Source organism: Pleurodeles waltl, chromosome 11 (assembly GCF_031143425.1).
Source record: "Pleurodeles waltl isolate 20211129_DDA chromosome 11, aPleWal1.hap1.20221129, whole genome shotgun sequence".
Lineage (NCBI taxonomy): Eukaryota > Metazoa > Chordata > Amphibia > Caudata > Salamandridae > Pleurodeles > Pleurodeles waltl.
This window is the reverse complement of record NC_090450.1, coordinates 268,204,296-268,230,468: the sequence shown is the minus strand read 5'-3', so window position 1 is coordinate 268,230,468 and position 26,173 is coordinate 268,204,296.

Genomic DNA, 26,173 nt, shown 5'->3' with positions numbered 1-26,173 from the left:
AGACTGCATCAGCAATTGAAATTCGAGAGAAGGACGAGAAAGGCAGAAAATACTCTAGGGGAGGCTAAATGTGACTGGGATCAGAAGGTATGGAGAACAGAGAATTTGCAAGGGATTAAGTTGTTTCTGGAAATTACACGGGAGAATGAGAAGGAAGGAAAGAAAGTGACTAGGAAGACGAAAGAAGTCCATCTGAAAATAAGGGAGCTAGAAAATCTTCAATAGTAGAGTTAGACCTGACAGCCTTAGGGTGGTCACCCCTAACTTTTTGCTTGCCTACCTCCACTTTTTGGATACTGTTTTTGCTGGTTTTAAGACTCTGCAAACTTTACCACTGCTAACCAGTGCTAAAGTGCATATGCTCTCTCCCTTTAAACATGAAGACATTGGCTCATACCCAATTGGATTATTTAAATTACTTAGAAGTCCCTAGTAAACTGCACTATATGTGCCCAGGGCCTGTATATTAAATGCTACTAGTGGGCCTGCAGCACTGATTGTGCCACTCACTTAAGTAGCCCCTGAACTATGTCTCAGGCCTTCCATTGCCAGGCCTGTGTGTTCAGTTTCACTGCCAATTCGACTTGACATTTAAAAGTACTTGCCAAGCCTAAAACTCCCCTTTTTCTGAATACAAGTCACCCCTAAGTATGCCCTGGGTAACCCATAGGGCAGGGTGCTGTGAAGACAAAAGGCAGGACATATACCTGTGTAGTTTACATGTCCTGGTAGTGTAAAACTCCTAAATTTGTTTTTCACTACTGTGAGGCCTGCTCCTTTTATAGGCTAACATTAGGGCTGCCCTTGTATACTGTTTGAGTGGTAGCTGCTGATATGAAAGGAGTAGGAAGGTCATATTTAGTATGGCCAGAATGGTAGTACAAAATCCTGCTGACTGGTGAAGTTTGATTTAATATTACTATCTTAGAACTACCACTTTTAGAAAGTGAGCAGTTCCCTTGTGCATTCACTCAGACAAACCCCAAACACAGGATGCTCAGCCTCACTTGCATACATCTGCATATTGAATGAGCCTTCCTGGGCTGGGAGGGTGGAGGGCCTGACACTTACATGTCAAAGGACAGTAGCCTCCCTCACACAAAGGACTGCCACACCCCTTACTGGGATCCTGGCAGACAGGATTGAACTGAAAGGGGACCTTGTGCACTTCCAAGCCACTCTTTGAAGGCACATTTGGGTATTTAAACAGGGCCTCTGCCCCTACCAACTCAGACACTTCCTGGAGAAGAGAACCTGAACCAGAAACTGCAACCTGGAAAGAAGAACTGCCTGGCTGCCCAAAGGACTCACCTGACTGCTTTCTGTGAAGGACTGCTGCCTTGCTGTTGACCTGCTGCCTTGCTGCTCTCTGGCTGTGCTGAGAAGTGCTCTCTGAGGTCTTGGTTAGAGCTTGCCTCCTGTTCCCTGAAGTCTCAGGTCCAAAAAGACTTCTCTCCTGCAACTGGACTCCTTGTGCGGTGAAAATTTGATTCACAGCCTGCTAGAAATGATGCACAGCCTGCCCCACGGTGAGAAATTCACCACACTCCGAACCGGAACGACGCAGCACGACTTCTCAATGAGAAGATCGACTTGGTGCCTGCCACGCGGGAGAAAATTCCACGCAACGCCCACTGGATCGACGCAGCGCTTGTGACTTTGATCCGCAAGCCCAGGAGTCCCCGGGGCACCAGAAACCAACAGCAAACCCGAAGAGGAACCAAGTCTGCACGCCGGAAATCAGCACACAGCCTACCCCTGCGTGGAAAATAACAACGCAAGTCCGTGTGCGAAGGGGTGAAACGGACGCACACCTCTCCGTCTTTCCCTCATCACCCCCTCTGCGGTCCCTTGCGGGGATCTTTAACGCGAACCAGGTGCTTTGTGCTTGCAAGGAACGTTTTATTGTTTTTAAGAGCCATTTACTGGTTTTTAAAAGACTTGACACTTTATATCACTTTTACAGTGATATCTCATCATCTACTTGCATATTAATCGTTTTAACCTGCATCTTATCAGATGAATATTATATATTTTTCTAAACAATGTGTGGTGTATTTTTGTGGTGCTATATGGTGGTATTGTATGATTTATTGCACAAATACTTTACACATTGCCTTCTAAGTTAAGCCTGACTGCTCAGTGCCAAGCTACCAGAGGGTGGGCACAGGATAATTTGGATTGTGTGTGACTTACCCTAACTAGAGTGAGGGTCCTTGCTTGGACAGGGGGTAACCTGACTGCCAACCAAAGACCCCCTTTCTACCAGAAGGGAACACCCCTTACTAATTGCGACTCGCAAACCCTTTTTGCTATTCGGTAAATAGTTTACTGAATCGCAAAAATGGTTCTGAACATACCAAAGTGCATTTTGCATGTCACAAACAGCCCGATTTACTGTTTGCGATGTGTAAAATGCTACGTACATGTGGCCCTTACTTACTAATTTGAAAGAATTGAAAGAACCAGGTGTTTAGGAAAAGGTTGGCAAAGGGTTTGCTTCAGTGGGAAATTGACTCAGCAACATTTGGATGGGATACTATTGAAAATATTGCAGGGAATATTAATTGTTGTGGTTTGTTTATTGGGAATATGGGGATTATGCAAATTATGTAAAAGGATTAAATTGAAAAGGTCTAAGAATAATCAGAGGAGGGAAGATAAAAAAGGGAAACATTTCACAGGGACAATTCAAGGGGAAGCCAATGTTATGAAAAAATTGAGCTATAAAAGATTAGCTGGTGTGAAATTTGTGGGAAATATTATTGTGATTACACATTTAGTCATCAGAGGAGGGATTGCTAGTGCAGGTGTTTTAATTAGAGTTATTAATGAGGGTTTATGTATTTTGAATAATGAATTTATGTAGAAAATGAAATAACGTAGAAAATAATGCACGCTTTTGAAAATGGGACCTCGAAGAATGGGCACCAATGTTCACGAAATGTACTAATTAATGATTAATACATATGAAATGTTGAAAGCGTGTTAGATTAATGCAGTAATATACCATATTAAGGGTTATGAAGTATGCTTTACCTTTATTAATTGTAGGTCTTAATTTAGCGAGTGTCTTGGCCTATTTTGCCAGGCGTCATGTAGAAGCTGTGTTACTTAGAGTTTAATAAAAATGCTGACAAAGTGAATTAAACTGTGAAATGTTTATTGTATTGTTAAATGTGCTTAACTGTAGCTTTTTCGTGAGAACCAAATGCTAGGAGATGAGGTTCTTGCTTATGCAACATTTTATGTGTAATGTGTGGGAGACTGACTTTCCTAGGACAAGACCAATGAAGATACTGACTATCAATCAGGAATTTCAATCAATCAGTAATTTGTAAAGCGCACTACTCACCCGTGAGGTAGAGGGAGGGGAAAGGGGGGAGGTGCTGCACCTGTCGGGGTGTAGAAGGAGGGCCGGCTATTGAGGTATTCTGGTCCTGTGTTGTGCAGTGCTTTGTGAGCGTGGGTGAGGAGTTTGAAGGTGATTCTCTTGTTGACTGGGAGCCAATGCAGGTTTCTCGTGTGGTCTGTGATGTGGCAGTGGCGGGTGATGTGCAGGATGAGGCGTGCAGAGGTGTTCTGGATGCGTTGCAGCCTTTTCTGGAGTTTGGCCTTGGTTCCGGCGTAGAGGGCATTGCCATAGTCCAGTTTGCTGCTTACAAGGGCTTAGGTGACTGTTCTTCTGATTTCGGTGGGTATCCATTTGTAGATCTTTCAAGGCATGCGGATGGTGTTGAAGCAGGAGGAGGAGATGACATTGACTTGCTGGGTCATGGATAATGAGGAGTCCAAGATGAATCCTAGGTTGCGTGCGTGGTCGGTGGGTGTCGCATCAGCTCCGAGAGTGCAGGCCACCAGGAGTCATCCCATGTGGAGGGGGTGGAGCCGAAGATGAGGACTTCCAGCTAGTCAGAACTGAGTTTGAGGCAGCAGCTCTTCATCCATTCGGCGATGGCCTTCATTCCTTCATGGAAGTAGGTCTTGGTGGAGTCCTTGGTGAGGGAGATGATCAGCTGGGTGTCGTTGGCGTATGAGATGATGTTGAGGTTGTGGGATCGGGCAATGTTAGCAAGCGGGCCATGTAGACGTTGAAGAGGGTCGAGCTGAGGGACGAACCCTAGGGTACGCCGCAGATGATTTTGGTGGCCTCCGAGAAGAATGGGGGAGGCGGACTCTCTGGGTTCTGCCAGTGAGAAAGGAGGTGACCCAGTCCAGGGCTCTATCGTGGATTCCTGCATTGCTGAGGCATGAGCGTAGGGTGTGGTGGCAGACGGTGTCGAACGCAGCTGAGCGGTCCTGGACTAGAGTGGAAGCTGCAACAATATTGTTACCTGACAAGCCGGATGATGAGAACATCATAAGATGGGCCAATCAACTGTATGAGAACGTAGAAATATTAGAATTCCTAGATTTGGTATAGTTATGTTATTGGAAAGAGTGTGAACATACGATTAACTGACCAATAGGGATTTCGGGGATACTTTAGGTGACTTTGATATAACAACGCAACGGAAAGAAGAGATCCCAGAACTTTAGGAAATGGAGAGACTTTACAGATTTTAGGGAGAGAGAGATATTCATTCTGACATTGGGCTCATATTCCTTGAGTTAGAGCCTGGTATCTTGCTGATCGACTGAAGTCCTGAGGACAAAGACTGATTCTGTTTCGCTGATCCATATCGAGGATAGGGATAATGCAATAAACTGTTATTTCTATGCATATTTGCTTTTCCTTTGTAGGTACCAAATGTGCTGTCTTTATCTATGACTCTATCGAAGTTAGATGTTTTCCAAATTTGTGTTACTAATTTGTTTTGCATAAAGCCCAACGTGCGTATGCTAATCTGGTGTTAGTTGAGGAATCTGATTTATGACGAAAGAGACTAATGTTTGATGTGTTTCTCTACTTAACTGCATGTATTACATCTCGTTAACGCAGCTGACACTGCTATTGATTTGTACTGTAACTTTAGAATGTGTTGTAGTTCAAGCTTTGATTAGATTGAGTTTCTTCCACCGCTTTGGACAACCAATGTTGTTTTTGTATGTGTTTTATCTGATTTTGAGATTAATCTACATGACCTTAACATTGTTAATATAGGGAAATAAACATTCTAAACTTTTACTAAAGGTGTGGTTATTCATGACTGAGAGATAATGGTGTGAGATAATGACTGACTCCATTGATTATTGATTTTATTGATTACTAATTTTAGGTTGATTATTGTGTATTGATTATTGATTATGTACTGGAGCTGTGGTAAGAACTTTTTCATTGCGAGTCAAAAGGTTCATCGACCTATTCGCGTCCCCTTCATACTTATTAAGGTCTGACGCGCTAACACTTTCGAGTAGTATGAAATAACTTTAAGACAAACTCTCTTCACAATACACTGTGTTGTCGGAAGTGGCAGCACATTAGATGTTTTCACCAAATGTAGATGGTCCTTCCTAAGGAAGACAAAATAATTTAGCATGCACTGATATTACTCATGATGCTCTATTTAGAAAATTTCTACTGTTAACTCCTCTTTTTCGCACCTATTAGCAAAACTGTGGTTAAAATGGCGTTAGGTGTTTCGGTAGACAATTTTTTTTAATTTATGCTTATCCCTTGGCATTCACTGTTCCATGTATTAGTCATATTTGCGTTATCGCTCGTCATCACTCATTAACTTCGGAAAGTACTATGTGGTATCAGATAACATTATTGTGTGCAATTCGAGAAGTCACTTTCCTCCCACGCTGGTGTTGGTTTTATCTATCACAGGCTCAATGTTTGACCTTTGGTCGTGACTCAGATAATTGACTGTGATGAAAAAAGAAAGGACAAAGAGCAGACTGTTAATAATTTTCTCTCTTTGCCCACTTGCAGACAGTCACAGCCAGAGTACGGTTAAAAAAAACGATATGCATAGAATTTGGAATTTGAAACAGTTCAAACATGTTATGATTAGTCATTTTGCATCTCATTTTTCATTTCACTAGCTTTAGCATCTGGGACACATCATGTTACCTTACAAAGGGTTTGTTATGATTTGTCATCGATGAGCTGACCATCAAGACCATCGCATTTTGTGGACTCTTACATTGTCACATTTGACTTTCCATTAGTGATAGTCATCAAGTAGGCCTTTAATAATCTGCAGAAGCAACATGGAGCGTCGCTTGTAATTCAAAGCTAATGGGTGTTTTTTTATTTTTACTTTACTGACATGATGATACACGTAAAATAACCTCTATGAGGTTATACGCCATTGCCTAATTTTATGTGCTCCACTTATTGCTAAAGTACAGCATTCGTGGCTATGTGCACAGCTATTAACTAGTCACCTGCAGGATGTAACTATAAACTAGTTGTGCTTTTTCAGTCAACGTTGCTAAGCTTGTGGAACCTGTAATTTAATTTTCAATCAGAAGTCTTAAAAAAGTTAGCAAGTAGACCAGAGATGTAGGTGACAGATTTAGTAAGAAATATATTTAAAACCAACTGCACATCACATTCTGGAATGTGTAGCTTGCCTTCTACGTGTAAGTGTTGACTAAGAAGCTAGGAATAGTTGAAGGAACTACATATGACATGAAGAAGCAGGGGCCAGGTATATTTTGCTGTTTCAAACCCGGCGAATCACACAATAAGAGGTTTGCGAGTAAATACTAAAAGGTTAAGGGGACAACTGCAACTTTTCGATGAGTTAAAAAGGTATTACATGAAAAGCAACAGGTTTGGAATGAAAACAAGCATTTCTGAGTGAAAGCAGTAACACTTTTTTGGGGCAACCCTGGATTCCCCATACAATAAATCTATACTTCCTCTATATGCACTTACCTGTTGATATTTTGTCCAAGATATTTTGTCTAGGATATTAAGGTTATAACAATATTCCCAACTCGATATTCCAGACTACAACTCTCAGAACATGGGTATGTTATCTGGTAAGAAAAACAATGGTTCTTACAGATTTGTTCGAAAATTCATCACCTTAATTTAAAGGATCTAAGGGCCTGAATAAGGGTTTGGCGGATGGGGTTTACTCTGTCACCTAGGTGACGGATATACCATCTGCCATATTACAAGTTCCATAGGCTGTAATGGAATTGTAATGGGGTGTACAGGATACCCGTCATGTTTGTGATGGAGTATCCCTATCCGCCAAACTCTAAATCATGCCTTAAGTCCAAAAAGTAATCAAGCAACAGAAATGTTATGGCATAATCATATAGAAAAGCAGGTGCTCTAAGGAGACCAATATGTGATAGCGCAGTGCACATCAGTTGTGAACAAGGTAATATGACTTAATTTTTGGACTGCTTTACACAAATATGTCATCTAATGGGGATAAACAAGGAGTGATACCATTGTCCCCTCATTTTTATCACACCTGATGTGGTTAAAAGATTGTTGCCTATTTTGAGTTAATATTTATCACTTTATGTCACCTTGGTCGCAACTTACATTCCCTGGGCCACCACATTTTGTTCTTCGTGGAGCACCTTACTTGCTACAGGATTATGGCATTAAATATTTGCTGATTAATACTAGTTACACTTTGAGATGGATATGGACGAGGATTAATTTCTTATCGATGTTGCTAGGCTTTCTGAACTAAGGTGATGGTTTTTGGAACAACACTTCAAGATCCTCTGAGTCAAGGGCACAAGCATCTTGGTGAAAATCAGGTGCTTTGGATGAAAGGCAGGATTTTAGGTCAATAGTCAGGGAATTAAGGACGAATGGTGGAGCTTTTGAGCAAAAGAAAGAAAGTAGGTAAAACGTCATCAGGAGGCCTGCCTCTCTTTAGTTTCTATTTGTTGTGAATTCCGATTTTTTTTTCAGTTTTCCAAAGTTTACAAAAATTGTAAAATCAATGGTTATTTGTGTTTACTCTTTTTTGCGCATAAGAAATGATAGGCATGGTGTATTTCTCATCGCTTTAAATAATGTGGTTTTTTAAATCTTTTATTCATTCCTATTGCTAATTCTTCTTCCTTCTTTCCCGGTCCAAGCCCCTTGTCTGTATCTTCTCATTGAATGTTCTCCTCCAAGTAACTTTTCATTATTTCTCTCACCTCCATACCCGTCTCATTTCATTTCCCAGCATCCAGACTTCTCCTTCTAGCATTCTTGTTCCACACCATGTCGAGAATGAGCATGGCTGCTGATATGTTTGCTCATCATTAGGATTTGACTGCAGCTGGTAAAAGGTTAACATTTAATTCACTTTCCTTCTGCTCTGGTCTTTAAAATTCAACTGAATGAATATTAGTTTTACTTGGGACATGCAATACATAATTTGGGGTGCTCGGTGATCAGTGTCAAACTGTCCTCTTCTTTACCTCAAGATAACAATAAAGGACTGGGCTATTAAGACCCATATTCATGAAATGTTTGCGCCGCCTTAGCATCATTTTATTTGACCCTAAAGTGGCGCAAAAATAACTCCATATTTATATTTTGATGCTAGACCCGTCTAGCGCCAAAATTTAGGAGTTAGCGTCATTTTAAGGGAGCGCCAAACCACCATGTGTCTCATTGCGCCACTGTGATGCAAGGTAGGCATTCCCTTCCTAAAAAAGACGCTAGCCCTCTATATTTACCTACTGATGCAAAAATGATGCTAACCAATTAAGCGGATGCAAAAAATTGCATCATTAAAGTCTGATTAGCATCAAATTTTAACGCCTGGTCAGACCAGATGTTAAAAAGAGGCACACACACCACCACTAAAGGAAAACACACAGAAGGAGCTTTAGAAACCTCCAGGACAACATGGAAGTGGTACTACTCCAGCTTGGTATACGCCACAGACGCCAGCGAAGACAGCAGATCCCGCCACCACCACCACAGCAACCCTAAACACCACCACAGCATCCACAAAGGCAGCACAGAAGGAGGGAAAGGATCTTCAGACAGCGCACAACCATCCTTGTACTGAGGGAAAAAGATGTGTCCGGATGTACAGACTAAACCGGGAGTCCATTGTACGCCTGCTGCACCAAATTGTGGCACACATCACAGCAAGGGTGCAAACTCCCACTAACATTCCACCCATGCACAAACTCCTTGCTATCCTCCATAGGCTGGCGTCTGGATCATTTAAGATAATGGGTGCACAAGTGGCTGGTATCTCTCAGTCATCCTCTCAGTCTTTCTACCAAAGGTCCTGGACCCTATCTTATGCCTTAAACCTCACCATGTCTGCTTCCCAAACACCCACGATCTGCAGCAGGAGACCAAGCAAGGATTCTATCAAATTTCTAGTTTTCGGTATGAGCTGGGTGCAATGGACTGTATCCATGTGCAACTGGTGCCACCTGCAGCAAAAGAACACCTATATAGGAACCGCAAGCACACACATTCTATCAATATGCAGGCCATAGTGGACCACTGTGGGCTCTTCACCAACATCCTTGTGAACTATCCCAGCAGTGTTCATGATGCATACATGCTTCACCATTGCACCATCAACGAGCAGTTCCAGGATGGCCAATATGGCAATGGCCTACTCATAGGTAAGCCACCATACCATCATAACACACAATAGACCAACCATCTAGGAGAAACAAGACAAATACCACACTAAATACACATGGGAAGGGCCACTGAGATGCACAGGGAACAACACATATGCAACATGCCACACTACACTGTATACATTGCACGTCACAAACACATATATCCACATTTACATAACATAGCCACACCCTGACTGACACACCACGTGTTGACAGGTGGAGCCAAGTCACCTTTGCATACAGAAGCTGCTCACAAACCACTACAAATGCCCACAGGTTGACAACTAAATACAGATCACACACACATTACACCAAACAAAGAAGCACACAGGCACATCTACGCCATAGGTCATGGTCATCTTGAGTACGTCACACATAGGCACCATCCCACGTAAACCATGGTGTGCAGTCCTCTGGCAGAACCTAAATCAAATGCCACCCAAGTGGTGCCATAACCGACTACATATCATCTACACATACCTGAAATACCTGTAGTGTGCACATACACCTGTCTACTGCATTGTGTTGCACACATACATATACAAAAATATCTGGCCAATAAAGACCATGGGGCTGAATCCTGAGAAATGGGGCAGAACCTAATCCAGTGCCACCTCACATGTGCCCCTAATGCCCCCTAACACCACCATGTCTATTGCGAATACCAAAAACTGTAACAACCATGGATACCATCGTAGGCCTGGTAGGAGTAGAGCAGACATACCTGACCTTACATGCACTGTACTAACGGAACCATGTGAAAAATAGCTGTGCCCCCTCCCAAAGTCTGCACTGTGCATGTTAAGAAAGTGTCTGTCAGGAATCATGTATTGGAAGCTTAGAGATACTACTGCACCAAATTACATAATCCTACTAATGTGTAGTACACACTCTTGTACACTTAATGGCTGGCACAACCATCATCTGCCACAAAGGGTCACAAAGAGTCACACTGCATGCGTAGTGCCACATGGTAACATGGACTGCCCAGAATGGATTTGTAGGGCAACTATGGTGTTTCAACATCTGACATCATTGTGGTGCAAGGAGGTGGTAGGTTCAATCTAACAATAGAACACTGCTTCAAATAAGGAATACACAACACATTTATCCACATCATAACCATCATTTTGGGATTAACATAAAAAATTTGCAGGCTCTTGAGCAACTACCCAATATTGTCATGTTCATCAACATATTCCAATGAAACCATTTCACAAGAACAGGAACATACACTATACCACAAGCAAGTCTGTGTCACCACTCCAACTAAAACTAACAATTGCCATGGTATGTTCCAAACCACTATCAACACTTACCAACACATCTTATCTCTATTCTTTGCAGCTTATCAATTGTACGGCATACAACGGTGGGTGATGACCCTATTTGCCAATCCCACAATGGTCGAAGTGCGGGCCTACTGCAAGGAGCACAGGAAAACTCACAATCTGTTGGAGTGGACATTTGGGCTCCTGAAATCCAGGTTCAGGTGCCTGGTCCTGACAGGAGGAAGCCTCTTGTATGCTCCACTACTCGTTTGCAAGAAAATTCTGGCATGTGCAATCCTCCTCAACATTAGTGTCAGAACAAATATCCCCTGGGATGGACAGGTTGTTTGACCAACGAAGCGGAGGATGATGATGGAGCAGATAATGTGGAGGGGGAACAACAGAACACTGCTGCAGGAGTTGGTAGGAGATTCCACATTGTTAAGAACGTCTACACATAGACACTATACTAAAACATCACAGTGTAAATAGCACAAATAAAATACTTTGCACCTGATTCTCCTTGGTCTACTCATTCTCCACAACATACACCACTGGAATGTGACTCAAAGCTCAGTGTGCAGGTAAGGAACACAAAGCTGACAAGAATGGGAGCAACATCGTTTGTGATGTCAGAGTGTCTACTGCCTCCATCTAACATATCACTGACACGCAATTTGCGGGCATGTGCCTCCTGAAGATCTAGATCCATGCACCACTATGCATATTGTTCCATCAAGTGGGCAAGGTGCTAGCACCTAACCCATTCACCAAAACAACACCATGCACCAACAGAATTTATACAAGATGGCACACATAAGGTAGGGGCTGTCAGCAAATGGATATCAAGTTATGTAGAACAGAACACTGTCAGAACACATGGTGACAGCAGCTATGGTATATGTGTGACAGGGTTGAACATCTTTGGTAACTGTAGACCTTCAGTAAATGATTAGGGACTTTAACCAATGTCTGATGCTGAGCCTGCACAGTGTATCCATGGGATTATGAGCCATATATACGAACACTTTTTCCCATAGACACAGAATGGGTAAAAACCTTTGCTACATCTGGCCCTATGTCTTGGCACTGCCATTGGGCACAACCCTGACACATGGTGGACTGTCACTCAAGTATGGCACACACACTTTGGCTGTGGAGTGCGCAATGGGTTGACAGACTAAATAATGAGCTATGGGTGTAGAATCACTATCCAAACACATGGCCCATAGTCAGGATACTTGCATATATTGGACAATGCATCACCAATTTTTTATTTGGGTTGAATCCGCCTGCCAATGCCATCCTGCCATAAGGTCGCTTGTGCGGCCTGAACCCTGCCAGCCCTATTATAGCGTCCCCGCTGGCCCAGCAGGGAACAGGGGCATAACATTGCAGCTGGCTCCTAATGGAGCTGGCGGCAATGTGGCGGTGCAGCAGGTGCAGCAGCACCCATCGCGCATTCCACTGGCTGTAATTCGGGCAGTGGAATGCGCGATGGGGCTGTGCATGCGGGCTCCTGTACTGCCCATGCCAAGTGGATGGGCAGTGCAGGAGCCCCCATGGGTCCTCCAAGTTCACCATTCCACCAGCCTTTCCATGGCGGTGTTTACCGCCATGGACAGGCTGGAGGATGGGGACTCTTAATCCCAAGGGCAGCGTGGCATGCAGCGCTGCCCTGGCGTATTAGAACCGCAGGGACCACCAGGAAGCAGGGTTGCAGCAGCCTGGCGGTGTCGGTGGGTCATAATGTCGTGGCTGGACCGACAATATGGCAGTGGTCCGACCGCCAGGGTCATAATGACCCCCAGAGGGTCTAATACTCACTATGTACATGAGGTGCACTCTTGTCACACAAATCTGCTGTTTTGACACATGCCTAAAGCAAATCCAGGCAAACATGTGAAGACTGATGTACAGGTGTATGTCCTAGGTAGCAATGGGTTTGCCAGTATCCACAATTTGTGACATATGTCAGCATGTGTACCTAGCATGCTGTGAATAACTATATCACACAGCACAAAGCAATACACACCACTCATTGACTACATGACAGAACAAGTGCATGATAACAACAGTTACAATTTGTCCCATACATGTTTTGGCCTCCAACATCGGAATCAGGTGTGGGATGTGCTACTATGTCCAACATTGTTGAAAAGTGTCTGAGAAACAACATCAAACTGAGTAGGAGTAGACCTAGCCATATATGTTGCAATTGGCTAATGAAGAGTACAGCACTGAGATGATTTTACACCTCAATATCATTCATTCATGGTAAGAGTTACTTAAGTTGTATCGTGCTGGAGGAAATGCATACCCATGTTCAATGAAGGCTGTGGATGGACAGCCTTGAGACACACACAGATACCTGCAAATACAACACAGGAGTTGAAATGGAAACAACACAAGTGCTGTGGCAGGAGTAATGTCATGTGTATGTGGAACTCATTACATCTCACAAATATCTTCAATGGAACTGTAACTATCAAGTAGCCAGGAGAAGGAGATGTGTACATCTTCCAATTACACAAGTCACATGTTGCATCATGTCCATGTATGACCAGAAAATGTTGCTGTAGAAGATGTGTACAAAGTGCAAGCAGCCTAAAGAATGAGAGCAATGTAGACGACAAATCATGCCTTACCAGTAATGCAGGAATACATTCAGAAGGGACACACATAGACCAACACTGACTGTACAACACATCAATGTCTACATGTCAACATTTAAAATTTGTACAGAGAGGGTGGCCAGGTCAGTACATAACCCAGTCATGTTGCCCACAAGCATATAATGGTATTTGTCCATCATATGACACCATGACAGGAGGCTGCTACAGACAACACCATCTTTACCCTGGCACGCTTCCAGTATTGAAGTCACAACAGATATACAAGCCCAAACAAGCTGCCCATGAAAACAACCAAAGACATCAAATAATGATACATGTCCTACATGTGCAAGCACCCGAGACCTGCACATGAGAGGGGAAAGCTGACATCAAGTACTGCTGAGGAAAATGTAATATCCTGGACTGTATGACCACAATTGTGCATGTGTCTGTCTGCCGGGGAGTATGCATAGTTCTGCTGAGTAGCAATCATGAAGAATCTAGGTCTCTGCTCAATAAACCCACACACCACTGCTCTAGCTACATTAACGCATGACATTGTCGGGGGCCTGATGCATGTGCACAGGGGGCTGAGTAAACTGGAGCACAATTAACCTGCCGCTTCACAAGGGTTTGTTTTGCCATACAAACTCACACAGTGGTGATGATGAGTAGGCTGGCTTCTATGCTGGACTGCAACACTGTTACACAGTGGTATGCCACTGCATGTGCCAGTCATAACAAACATGAGGTAGAAATATGTGAGTTCCCAGTTGGAGGCATGCACACATATACGGCACATCTCAGCACACATGTAAAATGGCTCAGGCATGGTAATGTGTATGGATTCTGAACAAAAGGAAATCTAGCACAAAAATAACAGCAGATGTATCACAAGATCAGTGACAGTAAGAAATTAAATTCACATGTGTTCAAACATACGAAGACATAGGTGGCACTGATGTGAGTACACATGCATTTGTAAAATGCCAACATGTGTCTATGCAGGAAGATAATAATTTGAGGTTTCACATCCCATGAACACACTACTGTCATCATATGTTACAGAAATTACACAACTCATGTCTATACACACTCACACAGCATATACCAACTTTCACTAACACATGTGTACATAACATCTCCTACAACTAAGATGCCTGGGGGACCAAATGGCGCACGTGTAGCAGAACAACAGGAAATAAAAACCAACACACCACAGAGTGGACACACATGCACACGCAAATTGCCAGGGTTTACGTGATGCCAATGCAGTCTAAGTCCACTGAATACTCTGAATACATTTTGTCATGGTTGTCACATGCCTTACCATGTGTTGGACATAGGCCACCTTAAATATTGTGTTGTAGGTATGTGTCCATTTTTATCTCAGACATGAAAATGTATTCCACCCACAAATTAATACACATACACATACACATACGTACACATGTGCCAACATGTATGTGGACACAGTGTAGCTACACATGCACAAGGTATGAGTAATCACATGCAGCAGACTCATAAACAAACCTATATGTTCAACTGCCTATGTCGCCGTAATTACATTACTGGACAGTCACCCACATGTAGCCATATCACACATACAACATTGTTGCACAGCCCAAGTGACATGTTATGTGAATCACGGTGCATTCAAGGCCTACAATTACAAAATTAATGCGATTCCGTCATGCGTCAAAAAACATGACGCAAACAGATCACCTCCACATTGCAATTTTAGTAAAATGAAGCATGGGCCTGAGCGGCAATTATACGTTCACACGCCTCTTAACGCACCATGGTGAAAAATCCATGCATGACCGTGATGCGTTAAAATGTTTCCCGCCTACCCATACACCGAACAATACCCCTAAGCTAAAAGATGGTTAGCCCCTGAACATCTGTCACACGTCCACAGGGAATTTCATGCTAATGGTGAGAAATAAACAATGCATGACTGAAAACGTGACGCACACACCCAGGAAGTGATGAAACAGGACATCCTGCCAGCAAACATGGTACAGTGAGTTCACTTTGACTTCACACTTTTTTTGTCTGTGACTGTGTGAGGATGTGTGGAGCGGGTGCTGTAGGAGATTTGGGGCCAGATGTATCAAGCTCCCGGTTTGCATTTTTAAATAGCCAATTTTAAGAAATCGCTATTTAAGAAACGCAAAATGGGATGTATGAAAATTGCGAGTCAGTAATTACGATTTCTTAAAATTTGCAATCGCTATTACTGAATCGATATTACCGAATGGAACTCCATTCCTCCCTATGGGCTTGTAGGCTCAGAGGTGTGAATGTTTTTGCACTACCTAATTTGCCAATTCCTGTTAGGTAATGCAAACCCCTTTGAAATACCCCCCAAAAATATTTGCAGACATGTGAAGCTTACATGTCATTTTTAAAAATGCATTTATAATGCATTTTTAAAAATTGCACATGCTTACCACCAAATTAGATGTGGTAGTAATTGCATTTCCTAAATGCCCAATTCACATTTAGGAAATGCTGGATACATGTGCTTTTGAAATCACAAATAGGATCTCTATTTGCGACTTCCTATTCAGAAAAACGCAATTTGCGATTCTCTAAATGGAGTCGCAATTTCAGGGAATCGCTAGTTTAGCAATTCCCTGAAATTGCATTGCGAATGCCTTTTCCTAAATCCTGAAAGGCATTTTTGCATTCACAAACGGTCGAATTTTGCGATTCGCACCGTTTGCGAATGCAAAATTGTTTGATACATCTGGCCCTTGGAATGTTTGGAATGTTTGTAGTGTTTATTGTGCTGTGTCCTGTAGGTGTTGTTCATATTTGCCTTTAAACTTGTCTTTTGTATGGGTGTTTGTTTGGGGTAGTATAGTTGTTGGGGTAGTTGGGTTAGGTATTTTTTCTTTTTTTGTTTGAGGTGAACTGCATTTGCAGTATGTCTGGGAGAGGGAGAATGGCGCGGTTGTCAGCGGATGAGTTGGGGAGGGTGGTTAATCTGACTTGTTCAGCACTACCTCCCTATGATGCTGCAACTGGGTGGGAGTGTTATACTTGGCTACCCCACAGAGGCACATCGGCTGTGGTAGGGCAAGGAGCTCTGCCATCTAACATGGATCTTTGGCTGTGGAAGGAATGACCACCAACTCAAGCATCACTGGGCAGATGTGTTTACAAGGGAGCTGGATCATCTGGGTGTAGAGATTGGTGGAGCAGTTGTAAAGTCTCACATTTCCAGATAAAGTCCATACTTTCGCATGTGCGTGACAGTTGCAGATACGGTTGGGTGCTGCATGTAATGCTTGTGGATCTGGACATGTTATATGCTACCTGTATGAAGAACCCAAGTGCCACCTTAGGCCTGCAAGTCAGATGTACAATAATGAAGCCATTGCTGGGCAGATGTACCATTTTCCCGGCACAACTATTACAAAGTGTTGTGATGCATGCATAGGGGAACTCAGTAATGAGCAGCACCAAGTGAGGTCTGCGCCATGCATGTATGGAAGGGGGTCCCAAAACCTGTTTGGGTGGCAAACCTATAAGCGACTGAATAAGATGAGAAATCCCTTATTTCAATTTTTCAGGCACTCTGAATGGCTGCTGAGAGCAGGTGTGATATGGGGGCATAAAAATGTATGAGATGGCTCCCCAATGTACTCAGCAGAAGTCGTAATGATCTATTGCAACTCCTGCTGAGTACATCGTTTACCTACACATGAATAGATGCAGTTGGACCCTACCTGAATCATGCAGTGCCTTAATTCTGCACACATAGCGGGAGTGAGCGGTGCACTGAGGGCCACAAGGACTGTATAGATGCAATTGGTGCTGCATCTCTGTTGTTCTATTGGCACCTTTGTGTCATTGGCCAAGGCCTTGTAAGGGAGCTTGACCATGCACTGGGTCCAGATTACTTGCAGTTCCTTGTTCCAGTTCCTTGTGTATCACATACACCCTATATTATGTCTATTACCACACACAAGTGCAGTGTCAGTTCTACAGGCCTGCCGCTTCTCACTGACTGTATTGGGCTGCCCTGCTCTGCTCCATCACTGGCATATCTCTCAGTTACCTGCAGCAACAAATGCATCCTTGGACCACAGAGCAAGTATTTCTGTGGTGAGGCATTTTCTATACCCATGTTCTTATCCCTCCCTGGACAAATAATGGTATACCATGGCAACAATGGCTGGCCACACACTATTGGCAATACATCCATGATTTCAATCAGTCAATGTGCACGTAGGTACAACTATCTTCACATTAGTACACTCCCATAGCATTGTTGGTCATTTGTGTGCTTTGTGATGGCACACACATTATTTACTTCACTGAAGGATGTATCACGTCATTCCTCAAAATCTTGGAATACCCATACAACCCCTGGGCAGTAGTTTGTCAGTTTGCTGTGACAATGAGGTAGATGTCTACAACATCTGAAGCAGGCTCAAATGCTATGGGTGTCACAATGGGACAGCCATTGCAACAAACATTGCATGTCCCTCAGATGTAATATACAGTGTCAAGCAGTCTCATATGGCCATTGAGGTGTAGAGCTAACAGACACCTGCATGACAATGCCATGTATTAATGGAGCAGTGAGAAGCACCAAAGGAGTGTCAGGACCAGTTATGGTTTGTAGATGTGTAGGTATACAATATCTGAGACTATGTATGAGTGACTGATCCTAGATACTTGTCAGTTGCTCTGCTCTACCACTAGGATGACTTGCTCACTCTGCCTAACAAGTTAACAGTATACAATTTTGTCCATTAACTGATATATACAATTTACATTAAGCAGTGTTTTCCATCCATGTCTTGCAGGTGGACCTGCTCCCTACACCATAGGAGAAGTTGCGCGATTTGAAGACCCTGATGCACACAGTAAGTGTCATCTTGTGCATCATGAGTGCTAATCCAGGGTTTGGTGTGTGTCAGTCTGAAGTGTGGAATGCTTTGAAAGATGGGTTTGCCTGACCAATAATCTGATATCATTGGAGAATGGATGGTGATCATGTATGTTGGAATGTTGTGGAAGAAGAATGGCTTGCATGCAGTTCAAGGGGCAACGTGTGCTGGCATGGAATTGTGTGAAATGGGAATAGTTATGGCTGGCCAGTTATTCATTAGTATCTGCCATGATAGGTCTCAGGACAGCTGTTTATGTACATAGCATGCCTATATACAACCACTTTGTCACAGCACCATTGCCGGCACAGTGTGCCACACATAGCTTACACTTACTGACAAGATGGTACAGATGTGGGTGATATCTGCAGAAGTCTCTAGTGGGCTTATATAGAAGACACATACACCACAGGTGCCTCAGTACCCTTCAGATATAATGAGCCTGTAGTACTGCAAAGAGACATATTGTGGGGCACAACAAACAGTAGTGTACACAATTAGCAGAGAACTAACCTCCAGATGATTGTGTGAAAAGTCTATGATTCTTCCCACACCAGATCTCAAGCAGTTTTAACAAAATGGTTCTGCCACCATGATATTTGTGAGTGATGTAGGTCACATCACATGTGCATATCATGTGAATGCTGCGTGTGTACCTGGGGACATATTTATGAGCCCCTAAGACCACCGGAGCATTACGTTTCATGACGCTCTGGTGATGCTATGCCCTGCACCATATTTACAAGGTTGTGTTAAGCAATACCCATTGCATTTTGATGCTGTCTCAGATTTACAAGTTTTTGTAAACCTAAGGCAGCGCTAAAATTTAATGCCACCCCAGGGGTGGTGTTAGCAAGGCGCAACGAGGAGGAATACATGTATTCCTCCTCATTCTTTGCTTTTTCTATGTGTGCTGTATTCTGCAGCACACATCGAAAGAGCAAAACCCCAGACATGATTGTTAATGTGAGGGAAAGTGTCCCTTCCTGCACATAAACAATCATTTGAAAATGACACTTTAGCACTTCTGTGTGTGCTGCATTCTGCAGCACACACAGAAGTGCCAAATCGCCATTAGTGAGTGTATATGTCCAGGAAGGGACACCTTAACACACATAAACAATCACACCCCTCAATGCAGACATCCTTGCACGATGGTGCAAGGATGCAGCGTTGGCAGCTAAATTTAGAGCCAGCGCAGGGGACAACTCAGGGGTGCACCATATTCAATAAAATACAGTGTATCCCTGCATTGTAAAAATGGCGGAGCGCAGCGCTGTCAATGTTGGCGCAGCGTTGTGCTCCCTCAATTTCCTTTAAATATGGGCCCTGGTACCTTGATGATGCCTGGCATGCATGTGCAAATGATGTACAATGTTCCTGGATACTGTTGCAGCACCCACTGCAGTGCAAACTCACCATGGGCCTAAGTTCACCCATACAGCCACCATGTGTGTGCCATTTAACACATGTAGCACTACATAGCACAGGGTAGGGGGCTTCATTTCTGTAATCTGTTGACAACTTTGATTTGCAGCTCCGGCTTAAGGCCAATGGGAAGTTAATATCAGTTGTACATGTGGGCAGGTCATGGGCAATGGTGTGCCCCCATGTAACGTATGCTCAGGCCAGGTCTTGCAACAGGACAAACTAATGTTGATTTACAAAATCTTAGAATACCAGGTGGGAAGTTACCAGACCCCCTATCATGTGGCCCACACCTTGCCTTCATGATGGCTGGGCAAGCCTTCATGTTTCACCAGGTTTGTCGAGGTGATGGATTGTATGCACAGCCCCCCTTATGCACAGGGACTCAGGAAATCCAGTCTTTTTGGGGCACATGATCCTCACAAGTTGGAAGACACAAAAGTTGATCATGGACAATTTTGTCCAATCAACTCTGGGCCCTGTTATTTCAAAATAGATTTCCGTCATTCCAGTGACATGTACATGATACTGTTGATGGCTGGTAGGAAATAGTCATCGATGAGGAGTTAGTCATTGTTGAGAAATGTGTGTTGGACTGTATGTGATATCTGCAGTTGCAGTGTACATTATATGTCTGTACAACCTCCAGCCAATGCTAATACTGATGCTTGCTTCTCCTCATATTTCAGCTGCTAACATAACAGAAGTACAGAGGTGAGCATTCCACAAGAGGGCCGAACGCTACAGCCACATAATTGAGGTTGATACTGGATACCGCTGAATGTCCGGGGAGTTCAGAACAGAGAAAGCATCAGGGGAATGGTGTGTGTTTCCCCATGGTGGACCTCCAATGCAGCCACACAAGGACACTGGAGACAAGTCATTAGGGATGCAGGGGGGCCACAGCTAGACCAAGGCCCTCAAGTCAGCTGCACCAGTCATCACACAGCCACCAGTACAGCCACCTCCATCAGTAATGCCAAGCCAGTTTGAACAGGACATGAGAAGGCACATTGGGCGCATTGTAGCCAGACTGACAAAATTGGAGGAGGATGCAGCTGAGGACAGGAAGATGCTGTGATACATCAAAAAGAAGGTTAAGAAAAGCAAGAAGTGAACAGTTTTTGTATTATACAACCTCCCATTTCCTTCCCCTCCATTTTATTGTTTTGAATAGTTTTATACAGGGTTTTAGATGTGTAGTCTTAGGTTAGTGTAGGGTAGGTATAGGTTAGGTTAAATATTTTGGGGGGTGGGTTTCTACATTATGTTATTGTTGGGGGATGGGTGAGGGGTCACATTGGGGTATTTGTGTTAAAAAAATAAAAAATAAAAAAGCAAAAATATATATTTGTTTAGGCCATAGGTTAGGTTAGTACATGTGTAGTCATAGTTTATGTTGTCCTACTTGTATCTTGCCTCTTAAGGGGGGTGGGGAACGTATGTTTGAAGTGTGGTGTTACATGTGTAAGATAGTTTACAATAGGTTAGGTAGGTGTTGTAATTTAAGGATAGTTAGTATAGATTAGTTTAGCATAGGGTAGGTTGTAGGTATTCATTTGGCACATGGTTGTAAAATAAATCCTGTTAATCTTAGCCTAATAAGTTTTGTAATTTGCTTGTGTCTTGGGCTTGCCATGAGTGCACTGGCTTGATTTCCCAGGTTTCCCATATGCATCCCCTATGGCCAAGGAGCTGTCAGAATTGCTGCTACGTTCTGTCTACTAGTGCATACATTTGCCATCATGTGTTCCAGCGATGCATACTGTGTATGTAATCTTTATCTTGTACAGGTAAATATGGTACTTCACCTGTCATTGGTGGGGTTCTGTATTCCATTGTTGGCAAGTGTGGTACATCTGACAATAGGCACATTTGGAAATGTATCCTGCAACACTGACAGGTGGCCATCACTGATAAGGTTGCTTTTCCTGTTCCACACAAATACGTTGGACTGGTACTCCCACCTGGGCAAATTACCATTGATTGGGTTCTGAGCCATACATACTGCATGTCTACTTCAAAGGATATGGGTTCCAAATCATTTAGTATACACAGTAAGTTGGTTGTATCTGACAATACCATCATTCAGCTTTCTCTTGTTCGGATCCTAGTGTGTAGCTTAGTGTCTGACAGTCATGCACTCATGTACTGATATTCTGTACACATTAACATGGACTGACACAATGCTATCTTTAAGCAGAGTAGATGGATCACAGTAAACGTAGAAGTGCTAGATGTGTACAAGGTGTTTTATTTATAGGTGCAATTGCAATTGTGATTTCTATACAATATCCATTTCACAGACCCCATGAGTGAACGTTTGCCATATGTAGCACAGTCGGAGTCCAGGGTTGAGTGACATGTCATGAGACATGGTTAGGAGTAGAGTGCATTAGTGAGGAGTGCATACAATTGCCAATTGGTATAGCAGACAATTCAACAGTGCTCATGTGAACAGAGCAAATGTCCTTCTGTCACAACACTGGCATGACCTTAAGCCTAGAACTAAGGAGAAACTGTCCATGTGGCACAGACTGGTGGTCCTGGGTGCTTTTCCTTGTGAATGTTAGTCCTTCCACATCTTCATCATCTGATGTGTGTGGCACCTCCTGTGCCATTGCTGATGCTGTTGTAGAGGTAGAGGGGATAGAGATGTGGAGTCAAAGGTCCCGGCAGCTGCCATTTGTGGCAACACATAAGCCATCACTGCTGCAAGGATGAACTGCTGAATCTTCAATACCACAAAAACATCACAGTGGTAGGCAGCCATGTTTTCCCTGAGGGAGGCCACTTCCCACTGTATGGACTTTATGGTATTCTGCATGCTGCTGGCATTTTGGGAGGGCATTTGTTGTAGCCTCTGCTTCATGACAGCAGCTATGTCTGCCAGAGACTGCTGGAGTCCGCGTAGCAGGGAGTGGGTGCCTCTGACCACAGCTGAGTTGTCCTTATTTGGACTGAAGTACATCCGCACTCCCTCTAGGCTGCCTGCCATGGTCTCCATCCCCACCTGAACCTGCTTTGCAAGCTCCTGCTGGACTCCTACTACTGTCCACTGAAAGCTGATCTCTGGGTCCTCGGAGTCCAGGGCTGTGTGAGTACTGGCTGGTCGCGTGTGTTGGTGTCTGGATTGTTCATGTGGAGACCCAGCAATGCTGTGTGTCCTCCCTGCAACTGGAGGTGGTGTATGGAGTGCTTCTAGGACATCCTGGATAGTCTGTTCATTAAGGGTTGGCAGCTGGTCATCCATGTCATCTGTAAAATCCAGGACAGGCAGGATGGCAGAAAGTAAGCCATCATCCTCTGCAATGAGATAGTGGGTCGGTGAACTCAGCTGGAATGCTATGGGAGGCCTTTAAGGTGGTCATCCGCGGAGTGTGCCTATCGAAGCAGCATGGGGTGCTGCGATCGCTGCACAGGGAGCTAGCTGAGCTGGAGGCTCGAATAGTGGAACTAGAGTTGGAGCTGACACAGGAGTGGTCAGGGGGACACACTGGCGGCGTTGTGAACCACAGTGTCTAAATACGAAGGAGCCGCTATGCGAGAAGTTTGTTTCCTTGGTAGAAATGCTGCGCGCACATGAGAGTACTATCACCGAACTACCGGCTGTGGCTTATCCATTTTAAATGTATACATCGCCTATATTATACCCCTCAAGGTCTGTATGCTATAGGGCTGTGCACAAATGCTGATTGTGAGAGATGCCACATGCCAAACGCAGACTTTTTACATTAAGCATGGAACTGTGGGGAAGTGCAAGATTTTTGGCTGGAGGTGAGACGTGTGATTGCAGAAATGACTGGCGTGGATCTGCCCCTCACCCCTGTGGTGGTGCTGCTTGGACTGGTGGATGGGTGGCCGCATGATGTGCGACGATTGGTAGGCCTGCTATTGTTATTGGCTAAGCACATAGTGGCAATGTGCTGGGGACGAGGCAGAGCTCCGTGTAAATCTGTTTGGCTCTGAGATGCTGTGTACTGCCAGGAGCAGCTAACTGTTTTTTGGGAACTGGCCCCTGAGGGATCTCGTTCGCGCGACATCTGGGCGCCTTTGCGTTCTTTCTGGAATCACATGAACAAAACTAGCTTTGTTATTATTCCCTGGAACTGCGAACCGAGAATTAATATTGAGCTGCTGAATGGTTGCACCATGTTTCTTTTTTGCTGATATAGATGTATGTTCTATTGGTGCTCGTGGCTTCCGCCTCCGCTCCTGCACTCTTTAACTCTGTCTTTTCCGCCCTATGGAGTGTTGCAGTATGATATTAGTATTGTGATGTATCTCCAATAGTAACCTTATTGGCTATCGAACCTAAATACCTGCATTATGAGATACTTCTCATTGATTTTCCTCTTCAGAGGATAGATGAGAGATACTTGATGCTTGAGTATAGCTTTGTCATTGTATAGACATGCTGCTCCACTCATGGGGCTCTGTTGTTGTATGTTCAAATAAAACTGAATAAATAAAAAATAAAAAATAAAAGCGAAAAATGTCTGTGCGTGACGCAGCCTAATTTTGCAAGCAGCACATGCCATAATTTTCTGTTTGATCTAGCTAACTAACCTAACTTGTCAAATGGTGAGATTGCAGCCACTTGTTCAGCTGCACGCATGATGTTCACATACATGCACAGTGTGTTGCATGCATTTTATTTTGTGGCCATTCCCATATGACGCATATGGTTGTGTGTGAGTTGTTGTGGGTTCAGCCTGTATTGTTTGTGTTCCACAGGTTGCAAGCTTTAGGGCAGATATTTCCTCATTTGGCTTGGTTCTGGTCAGCTACAAGATATGTTGCAGTACACTGCAGCAGTTTTGATACGCAGTGATGTGCCATATTCAACGGTATTCAGTTCATCCCAGCAATTCCCCTTGCACAGATTAGTACTTCCTGCACCAACACAGGCATTGTTGCAGCATGATGACAGGGTGGCTGCCTTGAAGTGATGATTTGTTCATGTGCAAAGAGGTGTCCCTTCCTGAACATGTACAAGCAATTTCTGAGGAGATGGCATTTCAAAGTGTGCTGCAAGATGCATCACACATGAGTAAAGGCAAAGTGCGACATTGAGCAAGGGAAGCATTTTGGCCAGAGACACCACCCTGACACCACCCCTGCGGTGGTATTGGCTTTCCTCCTAGGCTATGATGTGTGCGTTGTGTTGGTACAGGAGCTTTGACTATATACAATCAGTGTTGTAATGGCACAGCCACAACCACACTATCTGCACGTGTCTACCAGGCAGTGTGGTGCTTAGGTACATGGTGGAGTATAGCCATAGTGAGTGGCCTATGTTGACGTTGTGTATATGTTGGTGTGCAGAGCACAACCAAAGCGTCAGTACTGTGTGGCTTGGGAGAGGATGGTACGTCTTTATCCAGGGCCTATGTGTCCCGATGCAACCCTTTAGTATGTTCTCTGTGCTTCCCCCTTCTGCCATTAGTGGAGTTCCAGATTCCCCCCACAACTTACTCTGCATTTGTGGTGGTTCCTGGTAGTCTGTGCTGTCCTGCAATTCAAGTGACCAGCTCCTCCGGGATGACCGATACAACCATCTCCTCCAGCTCATCTAGGTCCTCCTGTGGTGCAGGACTTCCACCTCCAGTCTGCAGTGGTGCCTCAGGGTTCCTGGCAAGATTCTCCTTAGTCCTGCGCTTGCAATCGTGCCAGCACTTCTTGCACTCAGTGACAGTCCTCCTAACCTCAGAGACACTGTTTATTTTGTCCACTGTTTGCTGCCATATTGTGTCTCTCCTACAAACTGGCAATTTGGAGGTGACGAAAAGCTGATGTTGTTGCTCCAACACCACTCTGACGAGGGTGTCATGCTCCTCCTTGCTAAAGCACTTTCTGTTCTCCTTCTCCTGTGATTTTTCTGTACCCTCCTGGCTGGTCCTTGGGTGTTTGGGTTCGCCCTGGGGTCTCTTCTGGCCTATTGCACCCTTTCCTGCTTTTGCGTTTTATTTTGACGCTAATGCGGTATACAAATGGCGCTAACCTTTTTGCTACATGTTGATGTGACACAAAACGATGTAGCATCATTTTTGCAGCATAAATGTCATTTTTCCTTATGGCATTGTGCATCTGTTAGAGCGTTTTTTTACACTATCCATTCCTTTACGTCATTTTATAAATACGGCCAAGGATGATGCTAAGGAATGACGCTAACTTGCATTAATAAAAATTACGCACAACTGTGTTAGCGCAATCGCGCATTCTTTTTCATGACTATGCCCCTAAATGTGGTATTCTGAGCCTTATCCTGTGCTACATGAATATAGAGGAGAGATCTGCTGAGGAATTTATGTGCATATTGTTAGCTACGGTGTCTTTGGTGAAAGAATCTCTTCTGCTGAATAAGGCAGCAGCTGAGGCAGTAAAGAAATTTCAGGTTCTGGAGGATGCCTTGAGTTAGTCAATCAAT